Below are 6,200 nucleotides of genomic sequence, written 5' to 3' on the forward strand. Positions count from 1 at the left end.
GGTGACAGCTTTGCTTCACGAGTTGCCAGGAAGCGCACACTGTGTTTCTTGTGGGGTTCTTCTACATAAGGAAGCTTCCTCGAGGCACTTCCTGGAAATATCTAAGGAAAAAGAAAATACAGCTCAGTTAACTGCTAGGCACACACAGAGTGCAACAGCAGTGCTGGTGGATACAGGACAACAGTGACAATTAATTGCTGACCATGCAAAAATTGTGTGATTGAGGAGAATTCAGTACCACACCCCACAAATACTAGCCGGATCCTAGAAAAAGCTCTCTTAACCCTTCTTTGGGAAAAGCATCCTCCAGAAAAAAATGAACATATTTGTTGTTGAGTTTTCATTCTGATTATGCAGCAGAGCAGAACGTTTTAGGCGTTGGCAACTCCATTGTGCCAGGGCCTGTTTCAAAAGGAAACCCTTCCTGAGGCAGGTGATACTGCTTTGGCTCTTTATGGAGCAAATTCTGCATCTCTTCCAAATAACCTTTCAAGAAGGAACAAACCAGAACAGAAACAAGTAGGTCAGAGTACAAAGAACTACTGTACCTAGATGATATGCCTGTTCTCTACTAATCCACAGGATGGGATGCCAGAGATCTTTTTCTTAACTGACACTTTTGGGTCACTTTCAGGATAAAAAAAAAAAAAAAAACAAACCTAAATTTTATCAGTCACAGATTCTGTCACTTTCTGAAAGCTGTTTTCCTCTGCCTTTTCAAAGGAAAGGAGCTAGGAAATACTGAGTCCCTAAGGGATTGAAATATCTGGGGCTTTACATACTGAAAAGGATTAAAACAATCCAACCCCTTACTAAAAGCAATTTTAAAAGGCCATGAAAAATGGAACTGCTTATTACTCATTAGAGAAGGAAGTTTACATTATTAAAATCAGTGTTGCTTTGAGACCTACGGTTGCTGATTTCATTTTCTTTTGTTTCCAAAGTTATATTGAATTCTCAAATAGATAAGAGGCTTCCTTTTGACTGCTGCACTTTGAAAAAAAAGATGAAAAATCCTCTTTTGATTATTCAGTGGAAAGTGGAGCAGGAATTTTTCAAGATACATAGATAGCAATATGGTATGGATGCTATACCCCCGAGGCATGGCAGGATGTAGAAATACTTCCCATCACTTATCAAAATCAGGATATTCTATGATTCTGTGATGCTTCTACACCAAACCATGCACAGCTCCTCTGTTGCACTGGGTTTGGGTTTTTTTTCAGCTGTGGTTTTTTCTGTGTTTTGGGGTTTTGGACTTTTTTTACAACTAATTGACATGGTAAATACTAAGCAGAAAAAGAAAAGGGCATCCACTTCCTCTCTCCATTCAATCCATTCTCATCATCAGGATTAGCCAGCATGACACAACCTCTCTGCAGTCCCCTGGGGCTGCGCTGCGCCGGCTGAGTTCGAGCCTCTGCTTTCAGTAAAAGAACAAGACAGCCTTGCCAAAAGGCTCACATGCAATCTGTGGGCCAAATGCATCCCAGATGGAACTTTCACCCAGGAATTTTTCACATTGCATTCCTTATTTAAAACCCACAGACCTGGGAGCTGTGGGGGAAAGGAAAAGGCAGGGGAAGGGAGGAGATGCAGAAATGTAGAATGAAGGTAAAATAAATTCAATATTGGAAATATGCTGGGAAGAAAAATGGCATCAGAGCCAAGAAGAATCACAGGAAAGGGTCCATATTTCAGTAATTACAAATCAAAGATTAAACTAAAGATTAATTTTTCTTTCTCTCAGGGTTTTGCAAATTGCTTTTCAGTGAAAGCATGGCAAGACACAATAAAGATGGGAGAAAGGAAACATGTGCATATGAGACACAAAACATCTTTATTTAGACCAGAATTCATTGATTCCTTTTGGAACCTTGATATTTTTTCATCCAGCAATACCTAGAGTGAAGCACTGAATTTTCTCCACAATTGAAAAAAAAAAGAGGGGGAAAAAAGCAATCTCATTTACCCTGGTGATAGTCTGAAGCCACTGAAGACAAAAAATTTTTAGATTAATCCTGTAGTAAAATACATTAATTGTCTATATATGGGATTTTTAATTGGACAGAGAGATATCACTGAGGTTGCAAAGTCAAGTACTTAAAAATTAGGATATGACAGTTTGTAATTGCTTTTGAAACCTTCAATTATCTCATTCTGCTCACCCAGCCCATATAAGGAATAAGAACATGCAGATTTGGGGCTTTTAATTAAAAACTGCAAAACATAGAAAGCCCAGAAGTGCTTGTTATCTCCTAACTTCAGCCTTCCAACTGAAAGAAGCTTGGGTTTTATGGAATTTCTGGGCTGCTGTTGTATTGAGCTGTAAAGCCACCTTCTCCTTTGTACCTTTCTCCTGTCGTGAATCATTAGTGGCACCTGAACCCTGAAAGAGAAGCTGGGGAAGCAGCACGTGATGCTGCAAAGCCACGCACCATTAGCCAGAGCTGCTTCCCTGGGGTTTGAAGGGCTGCTGGAGTCCAGGCCACGTCAGAGCAGGAATTGCTAATCAGACAGAACACTAGAGCTGTGAAAAGAGCAGGGAACAAATGAATAAAAAAGGGATGCCATCCTACTAAAGCCAGGTTTGAACCTGACCGTGTGTTAGAAAGGTCTGTGTGCTTTGGGAGAGCTGCCTCCCGAATCCCACTGTTTGGCATTACAGCCAGGGATCACACCTTCACACCTTCCTGGATCAGTGATTCACAGCCCCACCAATAAAATGGGGAGCAAAAATAATTGAAGTGTCAGGAAGAAAAAGGCATAAAGGGCAGGGAAGGCATTCAGTGCTCTATTACCACTTGGGGCCATCCATCTAAAGCAGCTCTTCCTTTCACTGCAGCATGCAAGGGAAATGCCACCTACTTCCATTAATGCTGGAGAGCCGCTGGAAGAGCAGGACAGGAGGGCAAGGACAAAAGAGAGGGAACACAGAGTGTGCTTTTCCCTAGAGGGGAAGGTTAAATGGAGGAGTCCAGCACTGTGCAGCTCACACTCATCAGGTCTGGGCTCTTTTTGGGAGAAATAATGAGTGTTCTGCCTGCAAAAGCCTCATCCTGCACGGGGACACCTCAGGCATCTCCGATGATGGCAGATTTGACAAAAGCCTTATGCTGGAAACCCTTTCCCCTAAGGAAACAGCAAAGATAAAGACACATGGGGGGATGAGCAGAGTTCACTTAGGGCCATGGGACCCGGCTGGTAGTCCAAGGTTACCCAACACCATCATAGCTACAGTCCCTGAGGACAGGCAGAGTGCTGGGTGGCTTTTGCTGTTGGTTTTGTGCTCTCTCCTTCAGAGGTTCCTCTCTCTTGGCTGCAGACAAAGTGCTTTTGCTTTCACGAGCTGATGCCCCTACCCTGAGACTTCAAGCCCAGACTAAAAACAATATCCAGTTGCTGTTTGGAGGGATAACAATATTCCCTCCTAGCCAGGGATAGGCTGCAACTCACAGCTGTGATAAGACAGCGACAGCCTCACCATATGTCTAATCAATAATGCCAATACCATACATGTAGACAGTCTTTTTCATTTATTCAATAAATACTTGAACACTGAACTACTTTAAGTTGTCCTGAGCTGCTGGATCTTTGCCTCTAGCCCAACAGTCCTCTTCATCAAGCTGCTTCCCTTTCTGTATAAAGAAGGAGCAGATGGTGGGGGGTCTCCAGCCCGACCTCCCACTTGGAGTGGGATTGCTGCCAGTGTGGGCTCGGGGGAGCCATGGCATGGCTTGGCCACGTCCTGAAAAGCTCCCAGGATGAAGGCTCCACCACCTCTCTGGTGCTGCTGCACAACCCTCCTAGTGCAGGAAATACTTGGAAAAGTTTTCTGCCCAAGCACACACAAAGCATTGCTGTATTGTTCCTCTAATTAAACAACAAAAGAAGGCTCACAAAGAACAATGAATCAATTTTGGAATTGTTATGGAAGTTGATTTTGTAGAGCTGATAAAATCTTGAGAGAGAAGAGCAAGCTGCAATAAACTGGAGTACTTTTTCTTTCATAACTTATATAAAAGTTATTTTAAAACAAAATTTCACTGGTCACAAGCTGCTTTCATTAATTTCGCCCAATTAGATTCTGGCCACAAGACCACATTTTAAAACCTTCCCAACCTGCTAAAGATAACAATAAATCTCAATTCCTTTGTCTTAAATTATTTTCCTTCAGTTCTGCCTTTAATTTATGATACCATCTAAAAATACCTAAGCTTGACTCCAGAGGCCTTTACAGCAAATTAAAGCAATTATCACACAAAAGAAAAAGATTTTCTAAAGGTACCATTGGCAACCTAAATATTTCTTTCTTGGAAATACCCTTGATTTATCCCCAGAACTGTAAGAGGAGGGGATCCATGCCCAGCTAACCCAAACACGGGGGATATTTTATTCACTCCCGGGAGGTGGAACTGAGCTGGCAGCAGGTGCCAGAGGTGAGGGCTGCTCGTATCTCCTGCCTTAATGAAGCTCTGCTCATGTGTGGCAGGAGAGATGCTGGCAAACCGCAGCAGCCTCTCCAGCACTAAATCACTGAAAGCTTTATGGTCCATGACCAACACTCCGTGCTCCACCCAGAAACCGAGGGCAGCAGCGATTCCGCCCGGCTCGCAGCCGCTCACACCTAATAACCAACGCAGCAGCAGCAGCCCGAGTTCCCAGCCCGATTTAAAGTCCAACTTTGCATTTGCTGCCCTGTCACTTCGGCCGCGACAAAGCCACAGAGCCTGCAGTCCCTTGGACAAGTGACCACCCCTGAAAAACCTCCCCCGACACCCCCCTGAAAAACCTCCCCCCAGTTTTCCTGTGCTGTTCCAAGAGTTATCCCAGCAGGCAGCACCTCCAGACAAGGAGATTAGTTGGTACACAGAAGCGGATGTAAAATGGCTTTTATACCGCAAAACGCTCTAGAAACGCAGTTTCTAACAGATATTCTGAAAATTAAAGTGATTAAGAAAAACAAACACATTTGACAGGCATTTGTCTCCATCCCAGGCAGCGGCTTGCAGCAGGAATAGCTTGGTCTTCCCACTCATCTGATAAGCAGTTCAGCTCCGAATCATTTCTCTAGAACACATTATCCTCGCCAGAAATCACGATTTACTGAAATATGTAGGATACACCCATGGAAAACATGTCTCTACACAGCATCCACAAGGTTTAATAATGAAATCTGGCCATATTTCTATAATTTTTTTACAGAAGTGTGCCTGCTTTGTAATTCTGTCACTTATTCATTCATGAAACTACCAGCAATGTGTTAGAGAGAAACACATTTCCAATATAAATAAATCACTCTGCTCACCCCAACAACCAATAACCCCGCTGCAGAGCAAAACTGAAGATAAAAGGACTTTGCCTGGAAGCAATTTTTTTCTTAGAAACAGGAATAAACTAGGCCAGATCATTAAGGCTACATAAAGGGAAAACAGATAATGCTGTTTTCCCCTCTTTATTTCAGGTATGCTCAATTCCAGCTTTTTTTTTAATCCTTCAAGCGATCAGCCAGGATGCTTTCTTCCTATTTTTCAGCCCCCCTCAAAAAAACAAACAAACAAACAAAAAGCATAAGGATTTTTGCAGTGCAATCGCTACCTGCCTGACTACCACTGCTGTCAACTCCACCTCGCACACGCATCAGGATGGCTGGAATTCCAGAGTAATTCCATAACGCCCATAAGGATCTCCCGAGGGACGGGTCCTGCGGCTGGGCTGGACACCCGCTGCTGTGGGGGTGCTGCCCAAGGGGGATGAAGGGCACAGCCCCTCGTTTGGGCTTTCCTTGCCGCTCCTGTGCCTCTGGAGGAGCTGCCATGAAATCCGTATACAGAAGGATAAACTGGGAATACAGATGTCCTGTTTGTGTTCGGGTACATACGCCGGGCACGGGGTTTTTCAGAGAAGTAAACCGGACTCCGCGGAGACAGAGCGAAGACCCTGGACCGAATCGCCGCGGTGAGAGGAGAGCCTCACGGGTGCCAGCAGAGCCTGAGCCCGCCGGGCGCTGACAGCAGCCCCGGGGACAGCAGCCCCGGCCCGGGCACGGCGCTGACCCCGCGGTGACGGAGGGCGGGCTCCGGGCCGGCCCCGCGGGGGACAGGAGAGCCGGTGCGAGCCCCGCGGCGGCTGGCAGGGCGCAGCCCCCGAGCCCCGCGGTGAGAGCGACCCCGGCTTCCCCGCGCCGCTGCTCCCCGCCC

The sequence above is a fragment of the Lonchura striata genome, chromosome 5 (genome assembly GCF_050655825.1).
Source record: "Lonchura striata isolate lonStrDom1 chromosome 5, ASM5065582v1, whole genome shotgun sequence".
Classification (NCBI taxonomy): domain Eukaryota; kingdom Metazoa; phylum Chordata; class Aves; order Passeriformes; family Estrildidae; genus Lonchura; species Lonchura striata.